Genomic DNA, 24,712 nt, shown 5'->3' on the forward strand with positions numbered 1-24,712 from the left:
TTGTTTCTTCTGCAGCAGCTGTAGTTGAGATCCCTCATTCCCTAACTTCGTCAGAATCAAGAAGTTCTGCTAACGAGATCGCAGCAGATTCGAAGTGGTCCTTACCTGTGACCAGCTGCAGTGGCTTCCTTACTTAGTAGTTTTTTTGTTGGTAGTGGCGCTGATGTAATGATTCTGTAAGATTTTGAGTTTATCACGGTGACCCCATGCTTTACAGAATAGAAATGCTCCATAGGGTTTTCTTGGCTGTAATCTTTAGGGGAGCAGATTGCCAGGCCTTTTTTCTGTGGTGCCACCAGATGGGCTCGAACCACCAAACTTTCAGTTGGTAGTTGAGCACAAACCGCTTGTACCACCCAGCCTCCTTTCACAGTGGCTTCTTAACCGTGGGAAAGGCAACGCCTTCTTTGGTGGTCTGGTTCTGGGTGGTTCTAAAAGTGGCTCCTAGCAGCTCAGCTTAGAGCCTGCACTTCTAGTCTCTCCTAGAATTCTGCAAGGTGCCTAATAATGGCAATAAATCCTTTTCAATACAAACTTTCATATTCTCTTGTCTGTAACTGAACTCTAATGGATACAGTCCCACGGCTAATTACTGGCAGAGCTGGGACCAAATCCTAGCTCTCTGCTCTTTCTTCTACAGTGTGCTGCCACAGCCTCCCTTTAGACAATGTTCTTCAAAGGGGAGAGAGTTGAAAGCCCCACGTTCTATTTTGAGAATGTGCACTGGGAAGGAAATGTTGATATTTCTTTGTCATCCTTTTCACACTTCCCCACATGTGAGACTATCTTTACCTGGGTTGGTTAAACTGCTGCTCGAGAATCAGACACCACGGGTACTCCCCTAGACAGCGCAACGGTGATGATAAAGAGCATATTTTTCTGCTGTGCCTTGCCACTGGAGCTGAATTAATGAAGACATTGGTTTCTTAAAAGATTAAACTCACTCCAGTGAGCAGAGAAGGGCGAAATCTGCAGCGGCCCCTCACACTTACCTCAATGTGGACCGACTCTGGATTGGAACGCAAGGACGTGGAAAGTTCAGCTCAGCTACATCCCAGCTTGAGCCATTTACTGAAACTTTTCTGAGCTTTCACTGCTCTGGCCAGACTGGCTTCCTTACTGTTCCTCAAACAAGCCAAGCCCATGACTACCACAGGACCTTTGCACGTACAGTTTTCCTGGCTGGAATCTGCATCTGCAGGGTGCGCACCCTAAAATTATTCCAGTCTCTACTCAAAAAGCCTTCCCCAGTCCCCTGCACACCGACTTACTTTTATTCTCACTAGCACTTATGTGACTCAGTCTCATATACTTATTTCTTCACTGACTATTCCCCCAGGAAATTTTCTGTCCACTCCAGTATTCTCAGTGCCTAGAGTGTTGACCAACACATAATAGGAGTGGAACAAATATTTGATGTGTGAATGAGTACTCGCCTGCTTGCAAGGCCCTCATCTATGAACCCAGGCCCACAATGCCTACCTCAGACAATTATTGTATGTATTATCTGAGACTGGTTATGTGAAAACACATGACAGTGTGTCTAGTACATGGCCCACATTCAAAAAAGTTCATCAATTCTAAGACAAGCCATATTTTACATTCTACAGCCTCAGCTGTTGAGAAGCATCTAGCAATCACTGGAGGCCACACAGCAGCAGTGAAGTAGCTGTCACTGCCAGCACATTCAAAAAACCTGCACAACAGTGTGAGCAGCTGAGAAGAAAATTCTGGAAACAGCAGAGGCAGGCACACTTTTCACCGCTCTGAACCAAATGGTCATGGGAAAGGAAGGGGAAGAGTCAGATGCTCTTAGCAACATTCCTGAAAGAGGAGGCAGGAGGAGGCTAGCTCCACGGAGCTGCAAAGCAGGCTTTGTTGGTGGTGAATGCCTTCGAGTCGATTCTGACTCACAACCACCCCAAGTAACAGAGTAGGTTTGCCCCATAAGATTTTCTGGGCCGGAAGATTGCCAGGTCTTTCTCCTGCAGAGCCTCTGGGTGGGTTCAAACCACTGAACTTTCAGATAGCAGCCGAGCACTTAACTGTTGACCACCATGGCTCCTTTAAGCAGGCTTAAGGGCCTTCTTGCTGGGGCGCGTCTAAGAAATGCCGCATGCTCACGATGACACAGAGGACGGCACAATGTAGAAAAACAGTCACGGGGCACGGCGAGTCAAAGTGTGAACCAGGAGAGACTTGATGTGGATAAAGAAGCTTCAGGAACATCTGAACCAATGTATTTGCCCATATTTTCCTTTACATGTAGGCACAACCATAAAATATGATAAAACCTGGCTCATTAGGTCTAAAAGCGCCCTTTCAATAAGCATAAAGGAAAGAGTCAGATGATTAAGAAAGCATTGTGTCCCAGACTAATTAAAAGCTTTTAAATTTTCAGTTTTACATAAGATAATGGTGCCTCTTATAACTGGCAACATCTTCAGAATCGACTCGATGGCAGTGGCCCTGGTAATATTAGGGGAAGTAGAGAATTTGAGAAAAACTGGAAACGAGACTGCAAAACACCCTTGTCCCTGAATATTTAAGTTCATCCACTGACTTCATTTCCCTGGGTTTAATTCACATGTCAATTTTCCATCCTGACTAAACTGCAAATTTTACAGGGTGGGTGGGGGGGGTACCACCAAATCTATGCAGCTCCCAGGGGGTGGTCTCTAAACCAGTAGCATCAGCATCACTAGGGGCTTCACCCAAGACCTACTAAATCAGAAACCAAGATGGAACAAGCCCTTCAGGAGATTTTCACATGATCAAAAAAAAAAAAAAAAGAAAGAAAAGCACCCTAGAACCACATACCATCAGCTTGATATGGAGACTCACCGAGGTTTAACTAAAACGTCCCGGGAATTAACGGAGCACCAGGCACTGTGCTGGGGGCTGGCCGCTCCCGCACAATTTAAAGAAGTGGTGCGTGTGCAAACGACTAAATACAAAACGGCATGAAATGAGGGCTGATGGAGGTGCCCATACCATGCTTTGTTCAGAGGATGGAAGAGTGATTCTGACTCAAGAGTCCCAGTGGACTTCTCAGAGGAGGTGTCAGTGGAGCTGGACTCGCAGAGTGAAAGGACTTGGACAGGTGCCCTATGACAGAGGAGAGGGACATCAGCACTAGCATGAGTAGACAGAGAGCCTCTTGAGCACCAGGAGCCGTCACCAAGACGTCCCCTATGAACCTGATTCACTCAATTGCCCCCCTTTTAAGTCCCCGCCTTGGGCTCCACTTACATCAAAGGCTGCCAGTTGCATCCCATATCTATCCTCCCTTTCCTACTTAGGAAAAGAACCCTGCATACATTCAGGGGAGAAATGCACTCCAGACAAAAGATACCATCTCCCAGCGTCTTTGGGTTTGATGCTTTAGCAACCATACTGGACTCAGAGGTGCCTCAGCCTAAAACTGAAGACAGCAAAGCAGAAAGATAGGACTCTGGGAATCCAATGACATCATGAAAACAGCATACCACTCATCGCTGCCAGCCTCCTACTTCTTGTACCCACGAGAAAAAAAAGCTGCTCTCCTTTTTGTTGCCACAATGTCGACTCCGACTCCTGTTACTCCATGTACAAGAGAACAAAACGTTGCCGAGTCCTGCATCGCCTTCACAATCGTTGGTACACTTCAGTCCACTGCTGTTCCCACAGTGTACTTTAGTGCCTTCCAACCTAGGGGCTCATCCTCTAACACTATATTGGACGATATCCTGTTGTGATCCATAGGATTTCCAATGGCTAATTTGTAGAAATAGATTGCCAGGTCTTTCTTCTTTCTTGTCTGTCTTAGTCTGAAAGCTCCACTGCAACCTGTCCACCATGGGTGACCCTGCTGGTATTTGAAATACTGGTGACACAGCTTTCAACATCATAGCAACACTCAGGTCACCCCAGTGTGACAAAATGACAGCCACTGTTACTGGAGACTTTTTGTTACATGCTGTTGAGCCTAATTGTAACAGCTACACCACTTCATTGCCTTCAGCCTCCATTTAATCAAAGATCTCCAAGCCCCTTCTCCATTTGCTCAACACTGTTGTCCCCAATTCCCAATTTTCCTCTCCATCTACAGTGATTCTTTTTGATACAGTTATTGTAGCCTCACCCAACCCGTAAGGCTGACAGAAACGTAAGGCCGTCGTTTCTAAGAATGGTCACCCATGCTCCCCTGTAGCATCTTGTGTTCTCTGCTACACCTTCACTCCTCAAAGTGTGGTCCAGGCGTCAGCAGCATCAGCATCACCTGGGAGTTTGTCAGAAAAGCAGACTCTCAGGCCTGGCCCCAGGCATACTGAATCCGAACGTGTACTGTAACAAAATGCCCAGGGTACCTGCACGCCCACTGAGAAACACTGCTCCTGACATCATAAACCTCACTAGAGCTACTTACCTCCAAATCACGGGCTTGGAAGTCCATTCTCTGGCCACACCCTCCTAGTCTTCCAAGTCTTTCCCTCCTTGTCAATGTTGTTGTTACTGGTTGCCACCAAGGTGATTCCGGCTCATGGAGACCCCATATGTGCAGAGCAGAAGTGCCGTCCTTAGGTTTTCAAGGCTGTCACCTCTCAGAAGCAGATCACCAGGCCTTACTTCCGAGGCACCTCTGGGTGGGTTTCAATCACTGACCTTTCAGTTAGCAGCCCAGTGCCTAACCATTTGCATAACCCAGGGAACCTACAGCAGCCTGAATTGCTGCTTACCCTTTCCTGAACGTAATAACTTTCATGCTTCTCTACTTTTGTTTTTAGTATTCCATCTGCCTGGAATACCCTTCAAATATGGCTACTGGTGGACCTCCGGCACACCTCGCAGTGCACCCCCAGGCCAGACACTCCCTTCAGGCCACGAGCTCTTTGGGGACACAGGCTGGACCTTCTACAACATCAAGGCAGTAGCGCCTCAGTGTACTCTGGAGCCCCATGTCACTTACTAGAGGGAGAACTTGGCAAGGTTCTGTAATCTCTCTCTGCCTTAGTTTCTTCATCTATAAAATGGGGATAATGATGGTACCTACATTCCCCAGGCATGTTCTAAAAAGTCAACCTGTATAAAATTAAAACATTTGGAAAAATGTCTGGCACTTGATAACCGCTTCACAAATGCTAGATATGAACCCTCTGCACTAAGACCCGGTACAGGAGCAGACACACAGTGGAAACTGAACACGCATTTACCAAATCCAACATGCAGTTTCTAGAAGGGCCTCTCTGCCTTCATTTTCCACTGGCTCAGGAGTCCACCACACCCACTTGTCTCCACAGCCAGAAGGCAAGCCTGAATCCAGCCCCCAACAGGGACATTATTTAGATGAAAGAACATTTTCGGAAGCTGCCTTGGTCCTCAGAGCCTCACCAAGAAACAGAAAAGAAAAGCAATATAAATGTTAATAGGAGATTGTCTATTCGCTTTAACTTAGGCTAATCTACTGCAGCCCAGCAAAAAGGGAATTAGACAGCTGAAGGGACAGGAAAACATGGGACCTTGACAAGCTGAAGCCCAAAGGACTTCAGTTCCCAGGAGGGAATGAAATTCCAGGCCAAGAAGGCAGCACAGCAGTCAGGACAAAGGGATTCTCCTTGGGATGTCTCCTCGGTGGGTGCCATGGTTCCTGGCCTGGTCCCCATTTTCCTGGGCATCCATCACATAGTGCCTATTCTGCAGCTATGGCTCTCTAAGTGGCAAGGATAAAAAAGGTGATTAAAATGTGGGCCTTCTGTCTCCAAGGATGACAGGGACAGGGAGACAAACCTACGGTTACAATACCAACAACCAAAAAACCAAACCAGGTGAGGCCAAGTTGGCCTGACTCATGGCGACCCTGAGACACAGACCCCACAGTACTGTACTCTTTACCTGGTTTCCTCCCATACAGTGTCATATTGCAACATTGTTTCCTTTGCTGGGCTCCCCCACCCCCAGTGGTGCATTTGAATCCTGCTTTTCCCTGGAGGTTATATGCAAACCCCACTGCATGTGCATAGTATGATTAAGAATGTTGCTGATGTAACTTGTATGAACTCCCCACTTGTAAACCCTTTTAAAAGTGACTTGCCTGCCCACCCTTGGCGAGCAGTCTTGGCAGCAGCAGCTCTGACTGACTCTACTTCCTGTACAACGAAATAAAGGTGCCTTTCTTGTAATCCCATCTGGGTCTCTCATTTATTGGCCAATACGAGTCATGCTGAGCACAAACCTGGGGTTTTCACCTGGTAACAATCCCATGTGTGTCAATGTAGAACTGTACTCCACAAAGTTTTCAATGGTTGGTTTTTTTGTTGTTGCTGTTATTGTATTTTAGATGAGGGTTTACAGAGCAAATTACTTTCTTATTAAACAATTAACACACATATTGTTTTGTGACATTGGTTGCCACCCCCACAACATGTCAACACTCTCCCCTTCTCAATCTTGGGTTCCCCGTTACCAGCCTTCTTGCCCCCTCCTGCTTTCTCATCCTTGTCCCTGGGCTGGTGTGCCCATTTAGTCTGGTTTTGTTTTATGGGCCTGTCTACTCTTTGGCTGAAGGGTGAACCTCAGGAGTGACTTCAGTACTGAGTTAAAAGGGAGTCCAGGGGCCATACTCTCGGGGTCTCTCCAGTCTCTGTCAGACCAGTAATTCTGTTTTTTTGTGGGCTTTTTTTGTGAGTTAGAATTCAGTTCTACATTTTTCTCCAGTTCTGTCTGGGACCCTTTGTTGTGATCCCTGTCAGGGCAGTCAGTGGTGGCAGCCAAGTACCACCTAGCTGTGTTGGACTCAGTCTGGTGGGGGCTGTGGTATTTGTGGTCCATTAGTCCTTTGGACTAATCTTTCCCTTATGGCTTTGGTTTTCTTCCTTCTCTCTTGTTCCAGACGGGGTGAGACCAGTGCAGTATCTTAGATGGCTGCTTGTAAACTTTTTTTTTTTTATAATAACTTTTATTAAGCTTCAAGTGAACGTTTACAAATCCAATCAGTCTGTCACATATAAGTTTACATACATCTCACTCCCTACTCCCACTTACTCTCCCCGTCTTGAGTCAGCCCTTTCAGTCTCTCCTTTCTTGACAATTTTGCCGGCTTCCCTCTCTCTCTATCCTCCCATCCCCCCTCCAGACAAGAGTTGCCAACACAATCTCAAGTGTACACCTGATATAATTAGCTCACTCTTCATCAGCGTCTCTCTCCCACCCGCTGACCAGTCCCTTTCATGTCTGATGAGTTGTCTTCAGGGATGGTTCCTGTCCTGTGTCAACAGAAGGTCTGGAGAGCATGACCGCCGGGATTCCTCCAGTCTCAGTCAGACCATTAAGTTTGGTCTGCTTGTAAACTTTTAAGACCCCAGTCAATGGCTGATTTTTGGAAGGAGACTGCCAGGCCTTCCTTCCAAGGTGCTTCTGGATAGACTTGAACCACCAACCTTTAGGTTAGCAGCTGAGCACATTAACTGTTTGTACCACCTAAATGCTACTAACGGAGTAGGCACTAGATGTTATGTAAGCAAGGGAGAGAGCACGTTGCCAGATCAATGGACAGGGGAGAAGGGAGGCTGAAGGAAGTCTTCTTATAGAGGAAGAGACACTGAGACTGGGTTCTGAACGGTGAATAGACATTATCTTTGCAAAACTCTTCCTGCCATCAATTTGATTCCAACCTACAGCAACCCCATAGGACAGAGTAGAACTGCCCCACAGGGTTTCCAGGGAACAGCTGGTGAATTCAAACTGCTGATCTTTTGGTTTAGCAGCTGAGCTCTTAACCACTGCACCACCAGGGCTCCTCTCTGCAAAGACAGCAGTGAAAGGTGTCCCTGGCAGAGAGAACACCAGGTATAAAGGCTAGGGAACTACATGTGGTGGGCTGAATAGAGGTCCCCCAATATGCCCATGTCCTAAGCCCTAGAATCTGTGAATGCAACATTATACAGCAAAAGGAGCCTTGCAGGTTTGACTGAAGATATTGGGACGGGGAAATCCTCCTGTTAGAGTGGGCCCATGTAATCACAATGGTTCTTCTAAAATGGACAAAGAAGGAGTCAGAGCCCCAGGGAAAGGCAATGTGATGATGGAAGTGGAGACTGGAGTGATGTACTTGGAAGATGGAGGAAGAGGCCACAAGGCAAGGCATGCAGGTAGTCACTACAAGCCAGAAAGGGCAAGAAAGCAGATTCTCTCCTAGAACCTCCTGCAGGAATCAGCCCTGCCAACACCTTGACTTTGGCTCAGTGAGACTGATCTTGGACTTCTGACCTCCAGAATGTTAAGATAATAAATACGTGTTGTTTTAAGCCACTAAATGCCTGAAAATTTGTTACAGTAGCAACAGGAAGCTAATACATCTTGTTGTAGGTGCAACTTCAGGAAGGTCAAAGAAAAATGCTGGAAAAATAAAACTACCTTTTTTTTTTTTTAGGAGGCAGGCATGGGCCAAATCATGAAAGGATTTATACATTAGGTCGAGTTTCCATTTTATCCTGCAGTCAGTGAGGAGCCATTGTGGAGGCTATTAAACAGAAGGATGATATAATAAGAATGCCCACACTAAAACACTGAATCGTCAAATTTTTGTCCTTAACTCTTAGCAATTATCACATATATAATTCTCCATTTATTGACTCTCATTTCTTTTATCATAGTCTATAATGGCTTTATAAAAAGAAGGAATAATCTATTGGAATATTTAACTCTATTTCTACCTCTCCAAACTCCATTCTGTTTCAAAGATGCATACTGACCTTTGTAGCGCTATAATCAGGTATGGGGGAGTCCCTGGGTGCAAACCGTTAATGCGCTTGGTTTCTCACCTCAAGGTTGGAGGTCTGAGTCTACCCAGAGGTGCCTAGGGAGAAGGGCCTGGAGATCTACTTCCAAAAAATTATTGAAAACCCTATGGAGCACAGTTCTAGTCTGATACACATGAGGTCACCATGAGCTGAAATCAACTTCAAGCAACTGATTTGGTTTTGGTTTTTGGATTCTAGGATGGGTATGTGTGTGTAGACAGAGGATTATACTGCAAATTCCAAGTTTTTCCAAAAATCCTGGCCAGATGATTGCAGTATGCCTAAAAAGGACATCCACCAATGCCCCCCACCTCCAGAAAGGGGAAAGGTAACAGACACTATTGACCCTAACCTTGGGGCCAGAAGCTATGTGAGCCATTCCTCACTAGACCCCAAGTGAGTCTCTGCAGACTGCTATACCTCTAGGCAGCCCGCTGAGCTACAAAGGGCCCGAGCCTCATGTGACTGAGCCTGATACCTGATACAAGACTTGATGCCTATCAGGGCAGCTCAGGGGCAGAGGAACAACCCATTCGCCCATGTTCCCAACGCTTCCTGCCTAGTCTTGTCTACACACAGAAAATGCTTCACATGTGTGATTTTAGCCAGCCTCCAAGCTTCTCGTGATTCCTACCTACTCTCTGTGCCACATGCAACCCTCTCTGCCACCTTCCCCGGGGCCTTTGCTAGCAGAAGCCATTTGCTGGAATGTTGCTTGCTGCTAAAGGAATCACTCAGGTGGCATCTAAGCAGCCCCGGATCTGAACAAGCTGGGCCTGCTTTGGCACTGCCGCCAAGCCCCTGAGGCCACGGTCAGGAACTGCAGTGGTGCCATGGCCATGCGTTAGCTGTCACCAAAGCAGGGGACCCACAGAAAGGAGAGCAAGGGGCTCAAGGGCTGATCACAAACTCTCACATTTGCATTTAACTGCTGCGAAACTTTAGTTAAGTCACATACCCCCTCTGGGCCTCAGTTAAAATAGCTGGTTGTTGCCCTCACAATCCCTCAGCTCCCTCCCAGACGGAACATTCCACAAACTGAAAGCCAAGTACACCCTTTCACATACCTGACATACTCCACAGCTACAGAGGGCTCCGGAGTGTTAAAAACACCCAAACATACCTCACTAGGGTGGCATGTGCAGAGTTCTCAATTTCCAAATACTGTCAGACTGCCATGAACCAGTCAAAGAGGGCCTGTCCCAGCCCATCCCACTGAAAGGTGAGAGGTTTAAGTCTACCCACAGTTACCTCAGAAGAAAGGCCTGGCAATCTGTATTTTTAAAATTACAATTCCTGAGTTGAAGAGCAGGCACGATTTATAGTTCCTGTGACGGTGTAGCCGTTTACTCTCCAGGAAGGGCGATACTGGGGCCACTGTGATTCAGATCCAGCAGTCGTGCTGTTTTTCTCTCACACTGAGCCATTCCTGCAGTTACTGCTTTTCAACACACAGCAAGCCTTGTCTTGGTTTCCTCATGCTGCTGTAACAGGCATACCGTAAGTGGGTGGCTTTAAAGAAAAAGAAATCTATTTTCTCACAGTTCTGGAGGCTACCAGTCCAGACCAGGGGTCTCGGCTGTCTGAGTTCCTTCCTTGTCGATTTCCTGGCGCATTTCTTGGTCCTCAGCAACCCTCACATGGCACCTGCCATCCCCAGTTTGTGTGTGAACTCTGTGGCTGATCTGTTCTTTTCATAACTCTGAAGTGATTAGGTTTAGGATACACGCTACCCTGATGTGGTCCCTCACTAATGTAACAAGGAAATGCTCTTCCCCAAGGGACCAAGTTGCTGAGCTGAGAGCTGTAGGGACCATGGTGGTCTCAGGGAACATCTGGCTCAACTGGCGTAACAGTTTATAAAGAAAATGCTCTACATTCTACTTTGGTGCATGGCATCTGGGGTCTTAAAAGCCTGTGAGCAGTCACCTAAGCTACTCCACCAGTCTCACCCCTTCAGGAGCAAGGGAGAACAAAGAAAACTAAAGATACAAGGGAAAGATTAGTTCAAAGGACCAATAGGCCACAACTACCACAACCTCCACCAGACTGAGTCCAGTGCAACTAGATGGCGCCCAGCTACCACCACTGACTGCTCTGATAGGGATCACAATAAAGGGTTCTGGACAGAGCTGGAGAAAAGTGTAGAACAAAACTCTAACTCACCGAAAAAAAAAGATCAGACTTGCTGGCCGGACAGAGAGACTGAAGAAACCCTTAGAGTATGGCCCCCAGAGACTCTTTTAGCTCAGCACTGAAGTCAATACTGAGGTTCACTCTTCAGCCAAAGATTACACAGGCCCATAAAACAAATGAGACTAAAGGGGTACACCAGCCCAGGGGCAAGGACTAGAAGGCAGGAGTGGACTGGAAAGCTGGTAATAGGGAGCCCGAGGTCGAGAAGGGAGAGTGTTGCCAGGTCATAGGGTTGTTAACCAGTGTCATAAAACAATATGTGTACTGTTTAATGAGAAGCCAATTTGTTCTGTGGAAACCCTGGTGGCGTAGTGGTTAAGTGCTACAGCTGCTAACCAAAGGGTTGGCAGTTCAAACCCACCAGGCTCTCCTTGGAAACTCTATGGGGCAGTTCTACTCTGTCCTGTAGGGTTGCTCTGAGTCGGAATCGGCTCAATGGCACTGGGTTTGGTGTTTTTTTAATTTGTTCTGTAAATCTTCAACTAAAGTACAATAAAAAAAAAAATAATAATAATAAAAAGAAATGTTCTAAAAAGGATTACATCAAAAGGCACAGAGGTTAGAATTCCAACACATCTTTTGGTGGATACAATTCTCTCCACAGCAAAGCTTAGCCCCATTTGATGGCTGAGGAAAGTGAACCCTGTAAAGAGACTTGCTCCATACCAACACAGTTATTTTGAGGTAAGGCTAGGGGGGAAGAATTTAAGTCCAGGAACCTTCCCGTCCTGCTGTATCTGCTGAGTTATCCCGATCTTTGAGTTATCGAAAACTACTGAAACAGCTTTTATTTATTAAAGATAACCACAGGCCAGAATCTAGGCTGGGTATTTTATTATATACGTAATTGCATCCATCCAAGTCAATGAGGCAAAAATAACGATGATGCTGAAGCACCTACTAACTACTGCATGCTTAGTGTGTGTGAGACATGGTGCTGAACACTTTACACTCATATATTACTTTATTAACTTCAACTATCTATGAGCTAGGCTATAACGTGTCTAGTTTATAGATGAAAGAAGTGAAGCTCTGAGAAGTGACTTGCCCAAGAGTTCTATTGATTATAAATGGAAAATAAATCCATCGTTAATCAAATTTGAACCCAGGTCTCTCTCCAAAGCCTAAGCATTTAATTACCAACGCTAGACTGCCTCTAACAGTTCACACCAGGTGCACATCAAGAAAGAAGGTTTCTAAAGAAGACGGTGAGAAAGCTCAGCATTCCATTTTGGTTTGCCTTCCCTGTGTTGTGTAGGCTGGGTGTAGTTTGATCAGTGCTGTGTTTATTTCAACCCCATCAGACTGGCTGCATAGAAGTGCACATCTTTCTCAACTCTGAGGGCTGCTTCCCATTATAGCAACCATGGATCACAAGGATCAGCCTACACCCCAGCACAGGCCTCCAACATCCGCCCCCAGTGGATGAAAGGGGCTTTCTCACCACGGGCCAGGAGAGAAGGGGGAAGGCACCCTCTGAGGGACACCATCTGTAGTGCAGAGGCAGGAACAGGAAGGTGAGAGCTCCTAGAAAGCAGCTGAAGGAGCCTGGTACAAGGGAGAGCGAGCACTGAGCTGGGAAAGGAAGTCATGGGTACAAATCCCAGTAACTCAATGTGGGACCTCAAACAAGTCAGTCTGGATCTTGTAAAGACTAATAAAATTATTAAGCAAACAAACAAAAAAAAAAAGTCAACTCTGGCTCTCGGCAACCCCACGTGTGTCAGAGTAAACTGTGCTCCACAGGGTTTTCAGAGGCTAATTTTTTGCAAGTAGATCACACCAGGTCCTTCTTCCAAGCACCTCAGAGTAGAATCAAATCGCCACCCTTTCGGTTAGCAGCCGAGCACGTTAACAGTTTGTACCAACCCAAACCAAACCTGTTTCACCAAGCTGATTGTTAACACGTGGGAACATCATGAGTCGGACGGCAGAATAGTTCCATAGGGCTTCCTTGGCCGTCATCTTTATGAAGCAGATCTCCAGGCTTTTCTTCCATGGCACCGCTGGATGGGTTCGAGCTGCCAACCATTCAATTAGTACTGGAGGACAAACCATTTGCACCATCTAGGGAACTCTAGAGCACCATGAAATCAGTAATTTCTGATTTCCTGAAAGGGTGGGGATGGGGATTCTAACACAGACTGGATGAATAGCTTTAAAGAAAGGAGATGATTCAGCAAATGGAGACAAAAGGTTCTTGGGCCACAGGTCATCTGCATAAGCATCCCACCACCCTTGAAGTTCTTTTCTGCTCCTTAAGATGAAGACACACATCCTGTGGACTGGATCTTTTCTGCCCTGAGGCAGCTACAACCCCTACTCCTCCTGATCGTGTTACACCAGCTGGCATCTGACACCACTGCAAGAGGAAAGCAGCCTTAAAAAAGAAATCACCACCCCCTTGTCAAGCAAAAGGAGCCCTGGTGGCAGAGTGGTTCAACATTCAGCTGCTAATCAATAGGTCAGTGGGTCTAACCCACCAGTCGCTCCAAGTTAGAAAAGAGATGTGGCAGTCTGCTTCTATAAAGATTAAAAAAAAAAAAAAAAAAAGCACCAAACTTGTTGCCATTGAGTCCATTTGGACTCATAGCAACCCTATAGGACAGAGTAGAACTGCTCCATAGGGTTTCCAAGGCTGTAAATATTTATATAAGCAGACTGCCACATCTTTCTCCCACAGAGCAGCTAGTGGGTTCGAACTGCCAACCTTTTGGTTAGCAGTTGAGCACTTTATCACTGTACGATCAGGGCAACTTCCATAAGGATTACAGCCTCGAAAACCCTATGGGGCAAGTCTGCTTTGTACTATAGGGTTGCTATGAGTTGGAATTGACTTGGCAATGGGTTTGGTTTTTGCCAAGTAAGGCTTTTATCCTCTATAGTAGATCCAGGATTGACACAAGAGACAAATTCCAGCTCAACAAAGTTATGACTAACAAAGCAACGGAAGGGAGGAGGGGGAAACCACTTTGGCATCTCCCCTCACTGCCCAGGCACTAGCTGCACTAGCCTTTTTCATCAGCCTTCTGCAAGTTATGAAAGGGAGGCCCTTCGGGGACCACACCTGCCCTCTGTCCTCAGCAGCCTGGTCATTTCACTATGTGTCTGTCCACCAGTCAAATACAGGCAGTGCCCAGGTGGGTAAGAAAAGCATTCAAGCTACATGTACAAAAATTCATAAGATACATTTGGGCTTGCCAGGGACGTTCTTCTCATTGCAACTTAGAAAGCCTCCAGGTGTGAACAGCTGGACATGGTTCTAGGGCTCCTGGCACTGGGGTTGGCGGCTTGGTTTGCAGAGCAGCGCCAAGATTTTCCAGGCTCACAGGACTCCAGGTACCCATGCATCATGCCCTCTCCCTTCTCCAACTGCTCTGCCTTCCTGGCCAACCCCACTCCCTGCTCCCAGTTTTTTGGACTCAAAGGAACTTTTTAAAAACTCAAGCTGCTTTGGAAAAAGAAGTGTCAATTTGTAAATTCCCTACTTGGCCCTGTCTACTTACAAAGCTACAGGAAAGTCAGGGGGATGTGAGAGAAGAGGATTCTGTTCTCCTCTTCGTTTGAGTTTACAGATGGAGCTGCCTCCCACTGGTTACCCACACGCCCAAAAGGCTGATGTCACAACTGTGGTTTGGGTAGTACTGCGAAGGCCCGGGGGGCGAGAGCCCCATAAAAATCAGCAACAGTGAGCACATCTGAGAAAGGCAGAGACAGAAGCCAGGGAACCAGAGTGCACTGAGCGCTGGAGATGTCTGCAGCATCGTCACAAAGAGACCAATTAAATGGACATTTGTACACACACACACGGCAGGACAGAGCCAGGGTTTTTTAGAGAGGAGACGGCATTTCACCAGGCTGGTGATGTCTGAGGTGCTGAGAATGATGGAGTCCCAAATATCTCCCAGTGGGACCCTTAGGAAAAACACATTTGGCCATTTCCTAGAATGAATGGCTCAGGACTAATGAAGCACATGGACTAAGAGAGAAAAAAGTGCTTTCAGCAGAGGCTGGCACTGTCCTGTGATTGGCCTCTGTGAGTTAAATACATATAAAGCCACTGACACTCAGCACAGCTGCCATTTTTTTTAAACTCTCATTAACAGGAAACCCTGGCAGTGTAGTAGTTAAGTGCTATGGCTGTTAACCAAAAGGTCCACAGTTCAAATCCACCAGGCGCTCCTTGGAAATCCCGTGGGGCAGTTCTACTCTGTCCTATAGGGTGGCTATGAGTCAGAATCAACTCGACGGCAATGGGTAATAGGTTTCTCATTAATATGACTATGTGCCAGGCACTGAGTCTGTCTACCAGGAAACAGCACCATGGAAGGTGGCTGTGGTAGTGAATGTGTATGTGTTGTTTGTAGTGGGCCCCTAACTCATGGTGACCCCACTGCACTGCGGAAGAAAATGCTGCCCAGTTCTGCATCATCCCATGATCAGGTGCAATTGGACCACTGTGATCCACAGGGTTTTCATTGGCTGATTTTCATAAGTAGATCACCAGGCCTTTCTTCCTAGTCTGTCTTAGTCTGGAAGCTCCATTGAAACCTGTTCAGCATCATAGCAACATGCAAGCCTTCACAGACAAGCAGGTGGTGGCTGCATATGAGGTGCACTGTCTGGGAATCAAACCCACGTCTACTGCGTGGAAGGCACGAATGCTACCACTGAACCACCATGCCCCTCATGAATGTGTATGTAGAGCAGCCTTAATGGAGGGTCCAGTCTGAATCTGTTCTGCTTGGCCTAGCCAGGATTCATTAGCACCTCCATGTGCCAGGCACTATAACATTGACATTACAAGCCTTCTTGCGTCGTTTCATCTCTACAAGTGATTATCATTACTATCTTTTTATCACCGAGGAAAATAAAACACAGAGAGAGCAAATGACTTCTCAGAAGTCACAGATCCAGGATTTAAGCCCAAACCTCTAAGACCCTAACAACACAATCCTGCCACTCCACAAAGCTCAGACTGGTGAGGTAGCTATTGGTGAGGAAGACAAGGAAGCCAAGGCTCTGGGTAGTTATATAACTCATCGCAGGTTCACAGATCTAAAAAAGCAACACTGGGACTCATACCCAGGTTCGTCTAACTTACCCCAACTAGTCATTGGCATTGAGCACGCCAAGAGTGCTCTTGGATTAGAACAACTCTTTGTTGAACCAGTAACCACCTACAATCATAACTCAGTCTTCTCTATTTGGAGTTGTCCAGGACCTGGGAGTACGCAGCTACACATTTTCCACTGCATTCACTGATCTTAAGAAAGGTGTCCAATAACCTTCATCAAAGGCCATTCAACTGTGAGACCAGCCACCATGTTAACATGCCTGATCTCCAAACTGTACTTCACATTTTCCTAATGGTCTCTTGGAGCCCTGGTGGCACAATGGTTAAGTGCTTGGCTGCAAACCAAAAGGTCGGCAGTCTAAACCCACCAACTGCTTCACAGGAGAAAGATGGCAGTCTTATTCCATAAAGATTACAGTCTTGGAAACCCTATGGGGCAGTTCTACTCTGTTCTATAGGGTCGCTATGAGTTGGAATCAACTCGACGGCAACAGATTTAGTTTTGGCTTTTCGAATGTTCTTCTGATGGTGGTTACTATAAGCCTTGTACAAAGTAGCCCACTGAAAAAGTTTGTTAAATGAATAAATGAATGAATGAACAAACAGACGGATGGACCGACGGATGGAAGGATCGAGGTAACCTCAACAAGCCCTTGCCAATTTTAAGGTCTATGATTCTGCCGTAGGAGGTGACACAGCGAGGCTGCCACTGTATGGCTCAGGACTGCATCAGACCCAAGCCAGTGCCTTTCTTCTCTACAGTGTTTCTGCCTCCTACTCACCCAGCCTGTCAGGGCATCATCACCAAATGCAATAATGCAGTGGTAAGAAGCTGCCCATGAGAATGATGGGCTTTTCCCAGCCAGAGAATAATGAAAAACCCCTAGGACCAATGAAACTTTCTACCTATAATTAATTCCAACACTGCGCTGCTGTATTTTCCTGTCTCACCAGGCACTTGCTAGGTGGAAAAAAGGAAGGAAAACTTCACCATTATTAACTGACTTCAAGCCTCTGTTGTCTATGTTGCTACTTGGAAAACGTTTTTGCCATTCAACAAATGTGTTTGAGTAGTTATACAGGCAAATAACTACCTCGGGCAGTTACCAACAAATCAGTTCATGATAGCAATAGTTCATGATAGCAAGGAGTTTACAAGCAATTTGAGGAGATAAATAATATGGAAGAATACCATATACTTTAATATAAATTGTATTATTAAGTGTTCAAACCTTTGAGGAATGCCTAGTTGAGGGATGGGGTGCTAAAAAAGAAAGACTTCCCAGGAGAGAGGAGGATCTATAAAGATCATGGAAGAAAAAAATAGCAACAACACTAGGGGCCCTAATACATGGCATAAACAGAATACCAAACAACTAAAAATGCACAAAAAGCAGAAGATGAACTAGATAAATGAGACCTCCTAAAAATTAAACACTTACGCTCATCAAAAGACTTCATCAAAAGAGTAAAAAGAGAACCTATAGACTGGGAAAAAATTTTGACTACGACATACCCAACATGTGTCTAATCTCTAAAATTTTACGGGAACTTTAATACCTCAACAACAAGAAAAACAATCCAGCTAAAAAGTGGGCATAGGACATGAACAGACACTTCACCAAGGAAAATAGTCAGGCAGCTAGCAAACGCATGAAGAAGTGCTCGTTATCATTAGCCATTTAGAGAGATGCAAGTCAAAACTACAATGAGATACCATCCCACCCTGAAAATAATGGCACTAATTAAAAAAAACAGAAAATAACAAATGTTAGAGAGGTTACGGGGAGACTCGAGCTCTTTTACACTGCTGATAGAAATGTAAAATGGTACGACCATTACAGAAAAAAGTACAATGCTTCCTTAAAAAGCTAGAAATACCATATGATCCAGCAATCCCACTCCCAGGTATATATATCCTAAAGAAATAAGAGCTATGACATGAATAGACATATTCATACCTATATTCACTGCAGCATTATTCACAATATCAAAAAGTGCCCATTAATGGATGAATGGATAAAACCAACCATGGTACACATACACAATGGAACACTATCCAATGATAAATAACAATCTGCAAAACATCTCATAACGTGCATGAATTTGGAGGACATTACGCTGAGTGAAATAGGTCAATTACAAAAGGACAAATATTATATGAGACCACTATGATTTAAAAAAAAAAAAAAAGGTTCACACACAGGAAAAAAAAATTATATTTGATGGTTACCAGAAATAGGAGAGGAAGGGAGGGAAAATCACTAACTAGATAGAAGAGAGGTATTAATATTGGTGAAGGGAAAGGCAATACACAATATGGACGAAGTCAGTACAGCACGACCAAGTCAAAGGAGGGCACTGAGAAGGAAGCAAAAATAAAGGGCAGCTGCATAGACAATCCTGCAATAGTACAATAGTACTAACAAACAATAATCTACAAATGGATACATAGGTAGATAGGTATGCTAAAGAGGTGTGGGAAGGTATAAGGGAACACAACTCACCTGCAGATATACGATTGGTTGTGGATATTTCCACATACATAATTATAGGTGCTGCATGTATATTAATATGGACAATGGAGCACACAAGGGGCAGTCATGGAAACTTCACAGACATAACCAAACACCTCGAGGGATGAAGTTTCTAAGCTAGAAGGCGAAGGACCATATACTTGGGGGACATCTACATCAATTGGCACAACATAGTTCATAAAGACTATATTCTGCACCCTACTTTGGTGAGTAGTGTCTGGGGTCTTAAAAGCTTGCAAGCAGCCATCTAAGATACAACTATTGGTCTTTTCCTGCTTGGAGCAAAGAAGAGTGAAGAAAATCAAAGACTGAAGGGAGCAATTAGTCCAAAGGACTAAAGGAGCACATGAACCACAGCCTACATGACCTAGAGGCCAGAAGAACTAGATAGTGCCTGGCTATCACTACTGACCACTCCAACTGGGACCAGAATAGAGGGTCTGGGAGAGAGCAGGAGAAAAATGTTGTTGTTGTTAGGTGCTGTCAAGTTGGTTCCGACTCATAGCGACCCTATTCACAACAGAACGAAAACACTGCCCGGTTCTGAGCCATCCTTACAATAGTTGTTATGCTTGAGCTCATTGTTGCAGCCACTGTGTCAATCCACCTCGTTGAGGGTCTTCCTCTTTTCCGCTGACCCTGTACTCTAACAAGCATGATATCCTTCTCCAGGGACTGATCCCTCCTGACAACATGTCCAAAGTATATAAGACGCAGTCTTGCCACCCTTGCCTCTAAGGAGCATTCTGGCTGCACTTCTTCCAAGACAGATTTGTTCGTTCTTTTGGCAGTCTATGGTATATTCAATATTCTTCGCCAACACCTAATTCAAAGGTGTCAACTCTTCTTCGGTCTTCCTTATTCATTGTCCAGAAAAATATAGAATAAAAAATCAAATTCACAAAAAGGACCAGCCTTATTGGTCTGACAGGAACTGGAGGAACCCCTGAGGCTATGGCCCTAAGACACCCGTCTGATCTGGAACTGAAGCCATTCCTGGAGACCACCTTTCAGCCAAACCATAGACACGCCTGTAAAATAAACAGTAACACCCGAGAGGAATGTGCTTCTTAAAACAATCAATTACACGAGATTAAAAGGACAACATTTGCTCAAAAGCAAATGTGAGAAGGCAGGAAGGGGGAGAAAATCTGGACCAAAGGAAAACTGAGAACCCAGGACAGAAATGGGAAGAGTACTGACATATGGCGGGGAATGCAACCAATGTCGTAGAACACTTCATGTACAAACTATCAAAGGGGAAACTAATTTGTTCTGTAAACTTTCACCTAAAGCACAACATTAAAAAAAATAAAAAATTATGTTCCTAAGGAATAGACTCCACAGCCTTCAGGAATCTGCCTTGCTTCGCAGTTGTACTCACAGAAGACATATCACAAATATTCGTCGATGGTGAAATGACAGCTACTAATTTAAAGGCACCTAAGTTGCCTATTTCCGTGGCTAATTTGTTTTGTGTTAGTCCTCAAAATTTCCCCTTTATGGAACTTCTCCATCTTGAGAGCAAAATTACATCACTTAAGGGCTAAGATTTGCTAAGAAGCTCAGAGTTTTGTTTTATATCTATCTTCTTATAATTAATCAGTTTTATTTAAAAAGGGGTGGGGGATAGATATATCTACAGACTAGGGAAAATGGATACAGCTTAGAGAACGATTACATATAATAGTCTCAGGAGGTTTTCGCTGCTCAGATGATCATTAAAGAAATGGATGGGGTTTGTTTTAAAAAAGGTTCCTAACCCATTCCCTATACCCTGAATCTGATTAAGAAAAATGAAAGGCTATTTCCAATTCCTTCTGGAACACATTAAAATGTATCCCCAAATAGCCTTTTGCTAAGAATCTCCTCACCCTGTCATGCCTCCAGTATATAAATGTAGGGCACCACCCTCCAGCTGCTAGGAGGCCCATCAATTACAGCTTGGGGTTCTCTCATTACTGTGGTTATCAGTGGTTTATTTAAAAACACACAACCAGCAATGCAGCTGGACACAGCAAACCAGGTTGACACTATTTAATCCATCAGTTCCTTAATTATCTAGGCGGTGATTTTGTTTCAAGCTTCTTTTTCTTTCTCTTTTTAATTTTTTAGCTTTATGTTTTTTAACCCATAAATACTCAATCCATATATTTGTTTACTCTTTGTCCTTGATATTCAGCATTTAAAAATGAGTCATCACCAGTCCACAATGATTAACCGGATGGTCCTGATTATGGATTCCAACAAGTAGGGGCTGCTCCTGCCTTGCTAACAAGTTGGCTACTAAGGTTGGAAGTTCCATCCTACTAACATTGTGACTAACAAATCAGAAATGTCCTTTCTTCGCCATCCTGTGATCATGTGATTCCAGGGATATGGAAAAGTTGGTCTTTGCCTGGAAAAATTAGGGCTCTCTTATTGAGTGAATGAACTCGCATCTCAAGAGCATGGGGATCGAAGTTCTGGCTCTTGGGCCAGACAAAGCTAGTTCCAATCTTGGCTTCTTTTTATGCAGCACTGGGCATGTCAGTCACCTGCTTTATACAATTAAATGACCAAAGTCAAAACTGAGAAAAAAAGACAGCACAATACTGGGGATAATAACAAGTATTCACTGGTTTGATCATGTAAGTACTAAATTAAGAACTGTAATATGAATTTACCTTAGTAACAAATCAATTTTAAAAAAGAGAGAAACTAGCAAAATAATCCACAATGTCCAGGTATAACTGACTGTGACATGGTCTTATGTTACTACCCAACTTGTTCTCACAGAGCCCTGCTGCACCATGGCCTCATTGGTACCAGGTACTTCTCAAAGAACCAGCCAACACGCATAGAACTCTGACCCATTTCAAACCTCCACTGCACTCAGTTCCAACTGAAAGCACCTGAGATGATGGAAGGACAGCAGGGTGGCTACCTCATGTGTACTGAAGACTCACAGAACTGGGTATGGTAAGGCACCTTTTCAATGATCACTTCCTGAGTGGCAGGACAGAAGGAGGGAATACTTTTCTGAGTATATCTCATTAGATCCACTACCCTCTATGTCTGGTTATCCCCTTAACGAAAGAATTCACAATTGCCCATGTCTTACCCCCTGCTTTGTTTTGACCAAACTTCGGTCAAGCTTCTCTCCTTCCCAGCCAATGCCATGGACTTCAAGTCGATTCTGGCTCATAGCGACCCTATAGAACAGAGTATAACTGCCTCATAGGGTTTCCAAGGCTGTAATATTAAAAAAAAAAAAAACAGAAATCCTCATGACTGGACCAATAAGCAACATCATGATAAACAGAGTGAAATACTGAAGTTGTCAAGGACAATCAACGTCCATGGAAGCAGTAGTCAAGAAACCAAGTGATGTATTGCACTGGGCAAATCTGCTGAAAAAGTCCTCTTTTAAGTGTTAAAAGGCAAAGATATCATTTTGAGGCCTAAGGCAAGCCACACCCAAGCCATGGTATTTTCAATGGCCTCATATGCATGTGAAAGCTAGACAATGAATAAGGAAGACTGAAGAACAAACAAATCTCTCTTTGAAAAGGACAGCCAGAGTGTTCTTTAGAAATGAGGATAGCAACACTATGTCTCAATACTTTGGACATGTTATCAGTAGGGACCAGTCCCCTGGAGAAGGACATCGTGTTTGGTAAAGGGGAGGGTCAGGAAAAGAGAAGAAGACTCTCAATGAGACGGATTGACCAGTGGCTGCAAAAATGGGCCCAGGCATAGCAAAGATTGTGAGGAAGGAGCAAGACTGGACAGTGTTTCCTTCTGCTGCACATAGGGTCACCATGTGCCGAAATTGACTTTTGGCACCCAACAATCTTTAAGGAAGCAGACTGCCACATCTTTCTCATGCAGAGTATCTGGTGGACTTGAATTGCCAAGCTGTCAGCTAGCAGATGAGCACTTTAACCTCTATGCTACCAGGGCTCCTTCTCCTCCCCACCTGCCCCTGAACTTTGTCGCCAAGTATAAGCAAGCACTAAATTGAACATCCCCTTTTATCAGCTTACCTGAGGACCAGCTAACAAGATACATTTCCTGTCAAACCACTCTGGTTCTTGCAACCTGCTTATTCCTCCTCATCTGACCAAGTTCCCCTAACCTCTCCTACCCTATGAAAGGAAAGTCTTTTTCTGTTTAATTATGAGATGCTCCTAGATTTCAGATATCACAGCATTCTCCCTATTGCAATTGAATTTTTGAGTAAACCTTCCTCCTATGTAAGTCCGGATTCATTTTTATTTGACACCCTTTACTCAGACTGAGAAAATGAGGTTCCAAGAGGTTAAGTCACTCATTCAAAATCACCATATCTGCCTCCCACTGGATATCTGAAGTCAGGACCCACTGGAAGACCCCCTCCCTCACTCCAGGTTGTCCTCTTGGATTCTATTCAAAGTAAGCCTCTTCTCACTTCCTAGGAGGCACTTTCCTAGAAAGACTTGTTTTCAAAGGGCAGAGAGAAATAAGGAAGGCCACAAAAGGGAGGAGAAAGACCCTGAATGTGGAACAGGAGACTTGAATTCCATACTCAATTCACAGGAGCTCTGGGGCTTCCACCCTCTCCATCCTTTGCCTGAGAAGCTTGGGCAGCAAAGAATCGAAATTAGAGCTCTTCCTTCGAAACCTGCATTTTATACAATCAGATAATTGAGGTCCAGAGGAAATTAAGTAGTTATATGAGGTCACTCAACAAGTTACTGGCCAGGTGCCAGAACCCCGAACAGGGTATCTGCCAATCACCCAGGCCTTTTCCCACTTCTTAGCACCAATACTCACAAGTCCACTCCACCACCAACAGTGTCTTCTTCTTCTAAACCCACTGAATCATCCCACTGCTCCCTGGTGGTTCAAGAGACCCCTGCCATCCTGCTTCTTTGAGCTGACGTTTTTAAGGGGCAGGCTGTTGAGTCAGACACTGGGGCAGGGCTTCAAACTGGTTCATTCTGGTTAGAACCCCCGCTAAGGATTTGCATTTCTAACAAGTTCCCAGGAAATTATACCTACAAATCACCGGGGGATCTTAATTCTGTTGTGATCCACAGGTTTTCACTGGCTAATTTTCAGATCACCAGGCCTTTCTTCCTAGTCTGCAGTGGAGCCCAAGAATTTATATTTCCAACAAGTTCCCTGATCAGAAATTCTCTCTCCCTAACTCTCCAATCCAGCAACATGTGGCAAAGACTAAAAATCTGACTGGCCCACTATCTGCAACTCCAGGGGCACCTGGCATGCTGGGTTAAAGTCGCTATCCTGGACACAGCTCAAGTCCCTCAGGTGCTCACAGACAGAAGTCACCGACAGAGGCATAACTGAGGCACTGCAGGGTAGGGCACTTGCTCTGGGCACCACCTGAGGAGGGGCGCTAATGAGCAGGTTCTATCGGCCATGGCAGTTTCCACTGCCAGCTGCGAAAGGTCATTCAGCAATTTAAAACTGATTGATAATAGGTGCTGTTTTCCATAGATAGGCCCCTGGTCGCCGAGCAAAGGCCCCTCACTGACTGCAGTAGGTCCCAGTTGACAACGGGCTTTCCTTTCATTGTTCTAAAGCCAACACTAGGGAATCTCTCTAAGGAGTTCCGAATCACTCACGGGTTTATTTAATTTTGAGTAAACTGCCCATTCCAAACCAGAAACCAAACCTACTGCCGTCAAGTCAATTCTGACTCATAGACCCCATAGGGCAGAGAAGTGTCCCATGGGTTTCCAAGGCTGTAAATCTTTATGGAAGTAGGCTGCCACATCTGTCTCCCAGGGAGCTGCTGGTGGGTTCAAGCTGCTGGTGGGTTCAAACTGCTGGTGGGTTCAAACTGCTCACCTTTTGGTTATCAGCTGAGTACTTTAACCACTGCATCACCAGGGCTCCAATTCCCCATTACACCCAAAACCCAAACCCTTTGCCATCAAGTCGATTCTGACTTATAGCAACCCTACAGGACAGAGTAGAACTGCCCCACAGAGTTTCCAAGGAGTGCCTGGTGAATTTGAACTGCTGACCTTTATGGTTAGCAGCTGTAGCTCTTAACCACTATACCACTAGGGTTTCCAATTCCCCATTAAACGAAACCACCAAACCCACTGTCGTCAAGTTGATTCTGACTCATA

At 45.1% G+C, this 24,712-nt stretch overlaps 1 protein-coding gene and 1 non-coding gene across 5 annotated transcripts in view; both read right to left on the reverse strand.

Annotated features, from left to right (window-relative positions):
• The window catches only part of LARGE1 (LARGE xylosyl- and glucuronyltransferase 1), a 686,352-nt gene that overhangs the window by 422,413 nt on the left and 239,227 nt on the right, over positions 1–24,712 (reverse strand). Inside the window, exon 1 of one of the 4 annotated variants that reach the window (XM_049884287.1) lies at positions 21,691–24,503. The exons of the other annotated variants lie outside the window; for them this stretch is intronic. The gene's annotated coding sequence lies outside the window, so the exon portion shown is untranslated. Of the gene's footprint in view, positions 1–21,690; positions 24,504–24,712 lie in introns of those variants that run through there. 4 annotated transcript variants of the gene reach the window in all.
• LOC126076602 (small nucleolar RNA SNORA76) lies at positions 9,484–9,620 on the reverse strand. The gene has a single exon (XR_007517531.1). It is a non-coding gene; the product is annotated as a small nucleolar RNA SNORA76 (small nucleolar RNA).

This window comes from Elephas maximus, chromosome 4, assembly GCF_024166365.1.
Source record: "Elephas maximus indicus isolate mEleMax1 chromosome 4, mEleMax1 primary haplotype, whole genome shotgun sequence".
Lineage (NCBI taxonomy): Eukaryota > Metazoa > Chordata > Mammalia > Proboscidea > Elephantidae > Elephas > Elephas maximus.